The sequence below is a fragment of the Panthera pardus genome, unplaced genomic scaffold, assembly GCF_024362965.1.
Source record: "Panthera pardus isolate Hobbes unplaced genomic scaffold, ASM2436296v1 HiC_scaffold_2, whole genome shotgun sequence".
Classification (NCBI taxonomy): Eukaryota; Metazoa; Chordata; class Mammalia; order Carnivora; family Felidae; genus Panthera; species Panthera pardus.
The window spans coordinates 141,780,754-141,794,670 of record NW_026526765.1 but is presented as its reverse complement, the minus strand read 5'-3'; the positions used below and the strand labels follow the sequence as shown (position 1 = coordinate 141,794,670).

Below are 13,917 nucleotides of genomic sequence, written 5' to 3'. Positions count from 1 at the left end.
TATCTATGATAAATACAGTTGCATAAATTCTCAACATAATACTAGGAAACTGAATTAAACAGCACATTCAAGAAATCTTACACCATGACCAAGTGGATGATCCCTGAGAGGTAATGACGATTTCAACATATGAAAGTCAGTTAATATGATTTACCACATATATTAGAAAAAAGGGTAAAAATCACATAAATCATCTAAATTGAAGCATTTGGCAAATTCAATACCCTTTCATGATAAAAGCTTTCAAAAAACTAGGAACAGAAGTGGATTACCACAGCATAATAAAGGCAATATATACAAAGTCCACAGCTAACATCATACTCAACAGTGAAAACCTGAAAGCCTTTCCTTTAAGTCCAGCACAAAGCAAGGATACTCAGTGTCACCACTTCAAGTCAATATAGTATTGAAGATCCAGCCAGACCAAGTAGATAAGAAAAATAAATAAAAGGCATCCAAATTAGAAAGGAAAAAGTAATATTGCCCTTGTTTGCAGATGACATAATCTTATATAGAAAACTAAAGACTCTGTAAAAAACTATTATAAGTAACAAACAAATTTAGTAAACTTTCAGGATACAAAATCAATATACACAAATAGTTGTATTTCTATACACAAACAATGAACTACCATAAAGGAAATAAGGGAAACAGTCCTATTTACAAGAGCACCAAAAAGAATGAATTTAACTGAGGAGGTGAAGACCAACATGTCAAAAACTACAAAGCAATGATGACATAAATTAAGATACAAAGAAAGAGAAAATCATCTTGTATCTATGAATTGTCAGACATACTATTATTAAGAAGTCCATACTACCCAAAGCTATCTACAGATTCAATGCAATCTTTATCAAAATCCCAACGGCACATTTTACATAAATAGAAAAACCAATTCTGAAGCTTATATGGAACCACAAAGGACTGTGAATAGGCCAGTCAGTCTTGAACAAGAAGATCAAATCTGAAGGCATCACAGTGACTGACTTCAACCATCATTACAAAGCTACAGTAATCAAAACAGTATGGTATTGGCAGAAAAACAAACACAGATCAATGGAACAGAATAAACAGCTCAAAAGTAAACCTATGTTATATGGTAAATTCATTCCAAAAAAGCAGCCAAAAATATACAATGGGGAAAGGACAGTCTCTTGAGTGAATGGAGTTGGGAAAACTAAATAGCCAGAAGCAAAGGAATTAAAATGGAGTCCCATTTCACACAATACCAAAAAACTAAAAACAAAAACAAAAACAAAACAAAAACTCAAAATGGATTAAAAACTTAAACTTAAGACCTCAAACTATAAAACAGAGAGAGGGAAACATTGGGGGAAGCTTCAGGACATGGGTCCTGGTGATGATTTCATGGATATGATGCTAAACACATACCCAAAGAACCAAAAATAGAAAAATCAGACTATATCAAACTAAATACTTCTGCAAAGAAAACAATCAACAAAGTCAACCTACAGAATGGGACAAAATGTTTCCAAACCAGTTTATCTGATAAGGGGTGTATTTCCAAAATATATAGGGAACTCTGAGAACTCAACAACAAATACACTAATAAATTTTTGAGAATTTGTGAATGGGCTAAAGATTTAGAGAGACATTTCTCCAAAAAAGACATACAAATAACTGACATGTATATGTAAAGATGGTCAATGTTAATAACCAAATGAAAAGAGGCAAATGAAAACCACAGTGAGATTTCACTTTCTGCCTATCAGGGTGATTATTATCAAAACAACAAAAGACAACAAGTGTGGAGAAGGATATGGGGAAATGGGAACCCTGTACACTGTCGGTGGGAATGCAAAATTGTACGGCTGCTATGAAAAACAGTATGGTGGTGCCTTTAAAGAATAAAAATAGAAATAGGGTGCCTGGGTGGCTCACTTGGTTAAGCATCCGACTTTGACTCAGGTCATGATCTCGCAGTTTGTGAGTTCAAGCCCTGCATTGGGCTCTGGGTTGACAGCTCAGAGCCTGGAGCCTGCTTTGGATTCTGTGTCTCCCTTTCTCTCTGCTCCTCTCCTGCTTGTGCTCTGTCTCTTTCTGTCCTCAAAAATACATAAATGTTAAAAAAAATGTAAAGAATATGAATAGAACTATCATTATGATCCAACAATCCCACTTCTGGGTATTTATCGAAAATCATTGGAATAAGGATCTCAAAGAGATAGGTAGCATTCTCATGTTCGATAGCCAAGATAAGGAAGCAAGTAGATGCCCATGGATGGGTGAATTAATTAAAAACGTATATATACATATAATGGAATATTATTCAGCCTTCAGAAGGAAAGAAACTGTGCAATATGCAACAATATGAATGAATTTTGAAGACATTATGGTACATGAAATAAGCCTGTCACAGAAAGACAAATAATGCACGATTCCATTTATACAAGGAATCTAAAATAGTCAAACTCATAGAATCAGGGAATAGTTTGGTGGTCACTCAGGGCCAAGAGGATAGGAAAACAGGAGGTATTAATCAATGGGCAAAAAGTTTTGGTTATGCAACATGAGTAAGTTACAGAGATCTGTTATACAACACTGTCCCTGTATTTAAAGATACTGTACCAGGAGCATCTGGGTGGCTCAGTCGGTTAAGCATCCGACTTCAGCTCAGGTCATGATCTCATGGTTCAGGAGTTCAAGCCCCACTTTGGGTAACTGCTGTCAGCCTGTCAGCGCAGAGCCTGCTTCAGATCCTCTGTCCTGCTCTCTCTGCCCCTCTTCCACTTGCACTCTCCCAAATAATAAGTAAATATTTAAACAAAGATATTGTACTATACAATTTAAAATTTTCAGAGGGTGGGGGCACCTGGGTGGCTCAGTCGGTTGAGCTTTCGACTTCAGCTCAGGTCATGATCTCATGGCTCATGGATTCAAGCCCCACATCGGGCTCTGCACTGACAGCTCAGAGCCTGGAGTCTGCTTCAGACTCTGTGTGTGTGAGTCTCTCTCTGCCCTTCCACCACCTGATGTCTCTCTCAAAAATAAATAAACGTTAATTTTTTTTTTAATTTCAAAGAGTATATCTCTTGTTAAGTGTTCTTACACCAGTAAACATTTGGAAAGTAATAATAAAGTCAGGAATGGTACAAGAATACTGGTCATTACTATTTCCATTCAATATTGAGTTAGAGGCCATAACTAGCACAATAGAAAGAGATGAGAAACATAAAAGACTAGAACTGAGGAGAAAAAGTGGTTATATTTGTAAATGATGTAATCAATTGCATAAACACAAAATTATTGATCTATTGACAGTGTGGCTAAATACACAGTCAGATGCAAGTCTATACAAGAACAGCTAACAACTAGAAAATTTAATTAAAAGATGAAGACATCATTTGGCATTAGCATCAAAGAATACAAAGCTAAATACCAAAGAACAGGTGAACCAAAAGGTATTCACGGTCTCCACAATGAAACTGGAGAACATTACAGAAATGAACAGTTTTATCTAACATAAGCCAACTCTCTTCTAAATCTCCAGAACACTCTGCTCCAGGGTCTGTGAGGTTCTAGAAATCATGTTTTCAGAGAAAGAAAAAAGAAGGAGGAAAGGAGGGAAGGAGGGAGGGAGGGAGGGAGGGAGAGAGAGAGAGAGAGGAGAAAGAAAGAAAGAAAGAAAGAAAGAAAGAAAGAAGAAAATAGAGTCCTTTCTGGTCACGTAATGGCTACAATCCTTTGCACTGGGCCAAAATGCAGTTCTGGCACCCCTCTGGCTTCCTCGAAATGGTCCTCTATTTCCCCTACTTATCCACTGGTTTCCCAGGTTACTCCTTTGGAAGAAAGTCTGTGTTTCCAGAAACCCAGCTAAGTCATATTAGACCAAATATTTCTCAACATTTCCTCTCACTATGTTCAGGTTTTGGTGTTTTTGTCTTGCTTTGTTTTTTCGTTTGTTTGGTTGGTTGTTTTTTGTTTGTTTGTTGGTTTTACCTCTATTTAATCTTCCCTTGTCCCAATGCACACTTCCTAATCTTCGGCAAAGTTGGTCTTCGTTCATATATCCTTCTATTATTTGTGCTCAACACTAATTATTGACTGTTTACAAAAAATGAATTCCAGAAATGCAAATTTGCTCTGTTAGTTTATAGAAGCGTATATGCATTTATGTATCTTCTACAACACAGTGATATTAATTTATTACATGCATAACTAGAGGGCCTATGCAGAATTTTTCTACAGAAACTTCCCATTATTCACATTAATGTGGGAGGCAGAGGCAGATTTAGAAATAATGAAATTTACAAGCAGTCAAGTACAGTTTCTCAACAACTTTTTAAAAACCATCATGCTATTAATTGTTTTGTCTCTGCTTTCTCTTTCTCTAATAGTATGTATCTTCCTAAAGGTAAAATTATATATATATATATATATATATATATATATATATATATATATATCTGCCAAAGATATAGAATATGCAAAAAAAAAAAATTAAGGTGAAGTTAGTAAAGTATTTAATTTGATATAGCAAAAAGTTTTGCAGGATCTGACAGCCCAGAGAAGGGCTAGAGGAGTAAGCATGGGGCCAGGGCCAGGTTGAGACCAGGCCTTGTGTGAACCCTCAACCCCAACCTGCTCACCCTGGAGATGCTGTGAGCAAGAACCCTGACTATGTCACGCTACACAAGATCCAGGCAGCCAGGAACATCTCCAAGACAAATGCCACATCACAGAACCATACCTATCTCACTGCTGACAATCTTGCCCTCAACCTCTATGATGAAAGTTTTACCCAGGGCAGGCACACCCTCATCAAGGGTATAAAACTGAGCCTGGTGGCCAGGAACTCCACTCCTAGAGAAGAAGTTTTGTGAAGAGCCAGCTTGGGATCCAGCACACCCCCATTTCACCCCCACTATGATGTGATGGTCCCTTCTGCATCTATCCCCCCAAACCTTCTTGGATGCACAAAGCCTGACCAATTTTCAGGGGAATGATTTTGCTCTTCGCTGTGTGGCCCAGAGGTGTTAGGACAGTGTGACTTCTGAGTGATTTCCCTCCATGTTTGTTCCCCCCTCCAGGCTGGTTTTTTATTACTTAAAAAAAAAAGTCTTCCAACTTCATGTGACTCAAAATGTCGGAGATGTGCCTTAAAAAACAATGAAATGAACAGGTCAAAGAAGCAAAAACGGAAGTGGGTGAAAGTTACCTTAAGCCACGAGAAAAAAATTTTTGAGATTTCACTTCTATTTGATTCACATCTTCAAGACTTTGAGCCAACTGGGCGACAAATGAACATGTCTTGACATGCACAGCGAATCAAAAATCTCTTACGATATCATATCCTGAAGAAACACAGTTACCCAAGTCCATAGGTGTCTGTGTTCTCTGAATTCAAAACTCTCATAGTAATAAAAAAGTTACTATGTACTTGGCCATAACAAACTTTCCCTTTGAAGAAAATCTATGATTTAATTTCAAGGCTTCACCTTTTCTTTGAGTGGCACAGGGAAAGGAGATAAATGCCCTGATGAAGGAAAAGTCCAGGCACGTCTGTACATTTACTCACTCGTAAAGTCATCTAATGCACCGTCACTCACTTGTCACCTCCAAGGTTCCTTTCTGGTCTTACATTCAGTTTCACCGGATGGGCTAATGGCCGTCTCAGTGCAATGGACCAGTAGCACAGTTGTGGCCTCATCAGTGTTCACCTGTACTGACACCCAACACCGTAATTCCCTCCATGACTTACCATCTGTACTGGCTTTATGTCCCCCTTCCAGAGCCCCACAAACCAAACATGGAGAGTCTCTTGCCAGCCAACAAGTACCCTTGTAATAATAACTCAGTAACTTAAGGTATTTTTTTTTCTCTTGGGGGCTCAAGATATAAATACATAAAACCAAACCTATAAAACCGAAGTCAAGTCATATATAGCAGCTCTGCAGCTACAGCAAGCTTTCCAAACTCAGTTCTTCTCCCTCTTTTTTCTAGTGTGTATGACCCTTCTTGGGAGTGCTTGGGTGGCTCAGTTGGTTAAGCATCCGACTTCAGTTCAGGTTATGATCTCAGGACCCATGGGTTTGAGCCTCGCATCAGACTCTGTGCTGACAGCTCAGATCCTGGAGCCTACTTTGGATTCTGTGTCTCCCTCTCTCTCTGCCCCTCCCCTGTTCATTCTCTGTCTCTCTCTGTCTCAAAAATAAATAAAAATTAATATATATATATTTTTTATTAAAAAAAAGACACCTTCTCCATCTCACACAAAGCCCTTCTCCACACTTGTCCCCAATCACTTCTGATACACAAGAACCCTTTCATGCAAACCACACAAAATTGATGATGCTCACTTGATGACCCTGTGGTCCATGCTGCTTGCTTTCTCTGCTGGTGAAGCACTCTCTTCTCTCTCCTTTTTTTTTTTTCCTCCCTTGGTAAATTCCTACTCATCTTGAGATCCAGCTCAAAACTCAGCTCAAAAATTTGTGGCTTGGTGAAACTCTCCATCCAACTCCTAGGCAGAAAAAAATAAGTTGCTTTCTTAGATGCTCTCCCACAGATTTGTATATCACTCCTAATTATAGTACTGAGTACACTGTTTTATGAGTCTGGTGTTATGCATCAGTCTTTCTTAAATCTTCACCTTTAGTGGATTTCAATGGGTGTTTTGTCATTTTGGGGGCTGTCAGCAAACAACACTTTTCCTGTTTGGGGTAGAGTTGTCAGAATTAGCAAAAACAACTACAGGGCACTCAATTAAATTTGAGCATACTTATACTAAAACATTAACTAGTATTTATCTAAAATTCAACTTCACTTATCCTGAATTTTATAATTACATGCCCAAACTAGGGAAAACCCAAGATTGGTGGGTGGACAGGGTCACATTTCCATTAGAAATGATGCAGGGGAGCAGATGATCTCTCTGCAAAGTTCAGGTCTGGGTGCACGACCTACACTCTGCCATTCCCTGCCCAGTCTCTGACTCTGGAGCAAAGTATAGAAGCAGACTTGTATACTTGTACACACACTGGCAGAAGCCAACTTCCAGAGTCCCAGTGCCAATGGGGTCTAAGGAAGAGCTAGCAACGTCTCTCCCGGACCATTCTGGCTATGGCCATAATTGTTAAGCTCCCATGATCACCATTTTTGAGAGCCCAACTCATGTTCTTCTCATCAGTTCCAATTTCCAAACACTCTAATTTTTCTTTATATTATTTTTTGCCATTCAATATATTATCTTTCTGTTTATTTGGTGTCTTTCTTCCCTAGTAGATATATAAGCTTCTTGAAAACAGGAACTTGGCTCTGTTCTCTGATCTACCCCTAACTTCAGAGCAGGACTTAGCTCACAATAAGTCCTAAGTGTAGATTTGTTGAATAAGGAAAGCAATGAATGAATTCTTCAAAACAACTAGCCTTTCCATTTAAATGCAACCAGAATTGGGGCACCTGGGTGGCTCAGTTGGTCAAGCGTCGGACTTCGGCCCAGGTCATGATCTCACAGTTCATGGGTCCCAGTCCCGCGTCAGGCTCTGTGCTGACAACTCAGATTCTGTGTCTCCGTCTCTTTCTGCCACTCCCTGGCTCATGCTTTCTCTCTCTCTCTTTCTCAAAAATAAATAAAAACATTAACACATTTTTTAAATAAACAAATTTAAACAGGATTTATTTCTTTTGAAACCAAAATACTTATTTATTACACTCAAGTTACTTTAGGAAATAGATGCACAGAAAATTGAATGCAGTATCATGTCCACCACATCAAAAATAAATTATACAAATCTTGGGTAAAACGACAAAATGACTCTGGCAAAGTCTATAAATTTTGGTACCATATACAGCAGGCTCAGTAATTAAGAAATCAGACAAAATAAATGATCTGCCAGTCTGTACCCCTAATAGAAGATGCCATTGTTTCTATGGTGTTCTATATTTCAAAAAGAATTGATGAAAAAGCAAAGCTGTTTTTGTTTTTTTTTTTTTTTTTACAAAAAGAGAAAAACTTCCTAATGAATTAGAAGGGTCCTTTTCCCCAACCAGTTCTTCCATTTGTAATATTAACTTCATTTCATAAAATATAATACAACATTAAGTAAATCCTTATTCACATATTATAGTAAAATGGTCAAAAAGAGCGATTTTTTTACTACTATTTTCCACACAATAGTTTTGCAGAAATGGCCCTGTAGCAATTGTTTTTCTATAACTAAACATCCTTTTGAAATCGGAACTTGGCATGGTTGTTTACAATTTTATCGTAATATTAAATACCCTCCTCATCAAATTATAAAGCGTGTTATTCATCTAGGACAATGACTCCCATGATTTGCTTTTAAATTCAGTTATGTTGTCCCACAGAATAGCTTGGATATACCTCGTTTCTTAATTCCACATTTCAACATTAAGATTATTCCATGTTCCCCTGAACTGTGCCCTCCCCCCCCACACACACATCCCTCTCTAAGAGAAAAGTGACAGAAGAGGAGATTGATGTGTGAAAGGAAACCAAAGAGAAGAGGCACAAAGGGCAAATCAACCTCATTTGAACTTGTGCTTGTAGGACCAAAAGACAAATGTTGGATATCTACAATGCTAAAGACCATGCGTGTCTTTACTCCCCCAGTCACTCTTCAGTGGAGAACTCCAAAGTTTCCACTGACAACCCAAACTCATTTAAACCTGCCTATATTGAGATGCCATGGGCAACTTCCGCTGGAATCAGGAGTCTAAATTTGCAATCAGCACTCATACTTTCTTTTTAGGACCCATGCTCAGTGCTTTGTTTTTAAATACTCCACTGACTTGGAAACCTCTACAATACTGCTCTGCATTAAAGCTTCTGGGGATTTTCCTTATTTTTCTTGACTTCCCAGCAGACTTCCACATAGTGGACTTTCTCCTCACATACATTCTCTTCCTTTGAATCCTGTGACATCACACCCCACTGGTTTCCTTCGCTTCTGACTCATCATTCCTTCTTGGTCATCTCTAATTGCTTCTCTTCCATCTAACCCGCCAATATTGGGATTTTTATCTAACTTTTAAATATCAGGTGTTTTTAGGCTCTTTTCTATTTAAATCCTCCACTTGTTAAATGACTAAGTACAAGTTTTGCAGATAAAATGTTTGAGGTAAAGTCGTATCAACTTGTATATAATACAGTGACACCTAATCTGAAGCCTGTAGCTCAGACAGCTCCTCTGAATGTCACACCTTTATGTCCAACCGCACAATTGATATCCTGGGCAGATATTTCACAGGCCCTTGATTTCACTCAAATAAAATCCAACTCATGATATTTCTTCAAAAAGTAGTCCTTGCTGGTTGTATTATACAGTCAATGGCAGTCACTAGAGGTCCAGAGACTAAGTTATGATTCCAACAGACGTGGGATCTAGTCTTATCTCAGACACCTAACTCAGTTCCATAGCAACTAGCTACTTAACCTCTCTAGCTTCAGAAAATATTTTTGTATTATTAACTGGATGAACAAATCAAGAATCAGCACCCAAGTTCATTTTTCCCTTCGTTCTTTCTAATTTCCTGATTACCACTGGTATTTCTCCAGTATGTTTTTTTTTTTTCAGTCATATCTGTTCTTGTGGACAAAACTGTTTTATAGAATTACTTGAACATCAGACTCCCTCTTGTCTTATTCAAGTTTGGTTTTAGAAACAATGGCATCAGGTGCCTGGGTGGCTCAGTTGGTTAAGCATTTGACTCTTGATCTCAGGGTCATGAGTTCAAGCCCTGCAGTGTACATGACACCTACTTTAAAAAAGAAAAAAAAAGAAAGAAACAATGCCATTTTCTTTGTTAATGGTTTCCGTGTTCCATGTCTCCAAACCCTTGAGTTTCTCATCTAACATTTTCCAAAATACTCCTCTACACGAAGGTTTCTCAAACATTTTATCTACAACACATGTCCTAGTTATTTAACAAAAATCCCTATCACTAACTCTGGGTAAACTTTAAGCGTTATGATTTTTTAAGTTATAAAAATAAAGCCTACGTTGAAATTGGCATTTTCATTCATTTCTGATCAGTCATAAGGAAAATATCACTTCTAATCTTACACCAAGATCTCAACATAATGCCAGAAATAAATAGGGAGATTAGGTACAGATTAAGTAATAGGTACAGGTTGAGTTGATTTATATTTTTAGTCTTATAAGTCAAGCATAATGGCAGTAAACTTCCATAGTTTTAAAAAGTTAAACACTGACCCAAAAATTATGAAGAAACTCCACATCAAACACTATCTTTAATGGGCCTCCAGAATATAAATTGAAAACCAAAGCATATTAAAATGTTTTAATTTGGAAGGTTCTTGCAAATAGACTTTTGTTTGCTACATTGTATTTGGCCCTGGAAAGTAATTTTGTGGCAGCATTTAGATATTGATGTAAAACATAATCATGACACATTATCAATCTTTTTCTCTGATGAGAGAAGAAAATCATCAAGCACTGAGTAAGAATCAAACTCATAGTATGAGCCAAAATGTTCTATAATACAGTCTTATTTTAAATCATGGAATACTTTGATTCAGCAAGACAGTCATGATTTACATGCTTTTACGCACTAAGTTTAGCCTTTTCAAGATTCAAACATATCATCATTTGAATAAACCTTGAAATTATTGGCCATAACATGTTTCAAGAAAAATATTTTTATCATCTTTATTTTAAAAACCGGTGAGCGTATACCTGTTTTTCACCGACAGCTGGAAGACTCCAGTAAAAAAAATCAGTCTCATACAAGCTGTTCAATCAAACACACTGAAAAGAAGAATGAACGCTCACAATAATGTGGTTGTTTTTGTAATTGTAAAGAGAAACTGTTTCCAATCAAACATTTTCTGTGACTAAAGCTGTTGGTTCCTGGCATTCAAAGCAATCTACCCACTAAGGCCATTCCTTCCTGTACAAGTAGCACATGCTCTCCCATGCCTATCTCAGAACACCTTTTCGAGTCTGCAGTACAACTCAATTAACAATTAACATTTTTTTGAACAATTTTTTTATTATCATTATTAACAATTTTTTTAATTTCTCTGTTAGCATTATATTTAGTGATGACCAACAGAGACAGTCATTGAGCACTTTTCTTTCTCAAATGGACTGCATCTTTGCAGAGAATGTGTTCATGGCGAGCACATCACTGGTTTTGTCCAACTGAAATTGCTAAGTATTTAGTAAGTGTGTGATGGGAACTGACTTTGTAAATCATATATCCTTGATATTAGGCAACGCTCTACAATATTACTTGACTCAAAAATTGTAACCTGCAAATTTTCTTTTCTTTCTCAACTTTAATTACACTAGTTTATCATCTTTCTGGCAATAGCACGACGTACTTTTTCTTTTTTTGAGGAATGTAGGATCAAAAAAATCCCACAGTAAATGTTGTGTCTTCCTGACTTAATAACATGATTCAAGAATTTCCTATGTCATGTAAATTTTTTCTATTTCCCAAAGATTTTGGAGTTTCTCCAGCTTTCCAGCTCATTAATTTTTTCCCCCTTTTCCTTCCCTTTCTTGGCCCCGAAGTTTGTGGTTGCTGTGCTGTGACAACTTGGAGATCCCAGCAGTTCTCTGAATAAACATAATTTTATTCCGATTCCTATTTTAGAAGAATCTAGATCGATTTGATTGACTGATTTGTCAGCACTTTGAAAAGAGCATAATAAACGGAGTTTGTTTGTATGTGACAGAATTCTAGAAATAGATCGTAGATCCTATAAAATTGCACCTCAGTGTATCCATCTGAATATTCAATGTACCTTTTACATGTAGTTTTCTTTTTTGGCCACTCAGGTGAATATGTTACGAGTGATTACTTTTCTGAGACAATGCAGATTTGTGTTCTATATCCACACTATTATTTTTGAGAAGATACATTCCCTTTACAATATTTATCATGGTGTTTATTCTATTGTACAACATTTTTATCAATTTTCATCAACTGGGGCTAAAATGCATAGCAACTATAAAAAGAAAACATGAACTTAGCTTATGCAATAAGCAAGCGGTTAGAAAATACTTCAGCCAAAACCATCTATTTTCTAATAACTGAATCGAAGGCAGGATGAACAGATGATATAGTATGTGTAGCACACACAAGATTATAAGAAAATAACTGAATTTCTGAAAATCTAAGAATCTTCTATTTCAAAGCTGTGAAATATGTACAAATAAAAGTATTTCTTTCTTTTTTTTTCCTCTGTAAATATCAAATCACTTGACAGGCCAATGAGCATTACCAGATATTCAAGAATCATACATTCACAAAAAGTTTGTTCCATACTTTAATGTATATGTTACTGAAAAAGTATACCATGGTCAAATATCTTTGGAAAAGTTTAAGCTAAACTAAGTCTACCAGGTTGATTTCCTGAGACTCTCCAAAAGCAAAGATTTAGCATATGACACTGCCTGAGCTTAACTCAGCACAGAGCCTTTTTTCCCTTCTTTTGGAACATGGTTTGGGAACAAATTTCTCCTTTGTTCCTTCCCTCCCAGCTGGAGTTAATGATTAGTGGGTTTAATGAGTCCAAGCAGGTCTCATTTATGGCTGAGATTTATGCCCCCAGAAAACTGCTCAGCTCCTGGATAAGCATGTCAATTTACCTTTTTCTGGAGCCCCAGTTCAAAAGGTATTAACCATTGTTATTTCCCAAGAGTTACAACTGTGGTTATTCTACTTAGCAATGTGCATGTGTTTCTTGCATCATTAGGATTTCACCTGGCCTAGTATTTTGTATCTTCCAGTAAAGGTACAGCTTAATTTTGTAGGCTCACAGGCCTTTCCATAGCTCCTACCCTAGTGAATTTTCTTTCCTTCTCTTTTTCTGTTTTGTCACATTTATCCACTTGCCAATTTCTTCATCCTGACACGGATACTCCTCCATCTTCAGAGAATTGTTTTTCTTCCCATCTCCTTTTTGAACAATTTCTTCCTTCTTGTCTGAACATGTTCAGCACTTAAGCAGCAAATCTTAATTCAAGAGAAAAAGAAGTCATTGTTTTAAAATCAGGATGGATTATCATCTTTATCAGTGTTTTTAGGCTCTTTTCTATTTAAAGAGCCTCTTTTCTATTTTCTATTGTTGTTGTTATAATTAATTACGGTACTTAGAGGATAGTGTGACGTAGTGGAAAGGTGAGAACCTTCTGGGTTCAAATCCTACAAACTACCAGTAAGTGAATTGTATTCAAGCTTCTTATCCTTACTGAGCCTTAATTTTCTCATCTGTGAAAGAGGTATAATAACACCCAAATATAGCTTTGTGATATAGAATATACTGGAAAATAACACATATATTACCCTCACACTTTTCCTTTGGGCAGTGAGTATTTGTGCAACAACCCAGACAAACTGCTGTGATCTCATCCAAGCAAGAAGGTTAAACCAGATGGCACTAAAGACCCTTCAATTGCTAAGGAATGTTCCTTAGGAATGTTCCTTTCACCAACTTCCATAGGAATCCAGCCACATGGCATTGCACATATTTGGGAACTGCAGAAAGGTAAAAACACTGTATGTACCTTGGAGGTCAATGAGACAATTTCCTGGGTACCCCAGCTTGGTGTCTCATGATGAATTACAGCCTTCATGGGCTTCTCTAAAAATTCCTCTTTTGGTCACAGAAACAGTTTACTTTTATTTCTCCTTACTTCTCCTAGGCCACATATGCTTCCCTGATACCCAGGGATTTCCAGAAATCTTATGAATCATTCACACATTCTGGCAAGAGAGTGTGGTCACTAGTTTCTATGAATATTGGTCTAAGATATTGTGGGCACCATTTACTGTATATGATAAGTGGCTCTTCTGTTTCCAACCAAGGGAGTTTTACACCCTTCAACAGACTTCTTTCAATAGTAGGTTTCTACTGTTCTCCCTTCATTATAGTATTAAGAATGAAAGATATATACACAA

General features: G+C 37.0%; 1 long non-coding RNA gene across 2 annotated transcripts in view; it reads right to left on the bottom strand.

The window, feature by feature from the left end:
- Positions 1-13,917, bottom strand: part of LOC109278902 (uncharacterized) — a 199,571-nt gene that overhangs the window by 56,288 nt on the left and 129,366 nt on the right. For both annotated transcript variants that reach the window (XR_008423920.1, XR_008423922.1), the window contains 3 exons: positions 7,423-12,972; positions 6,321-6,484; positions 5,571-5,681 (listed from right to left, as the gene is read on the bottom strand). This is a non-coding gene — a long non-coding RNA (uncharacterized LOC109278902). The remainder of the gene's footprint in view (positions 1-5,570; positions 5,682-6,320; positions 6,485-7,422; positions 12,973-13,917) is intronic.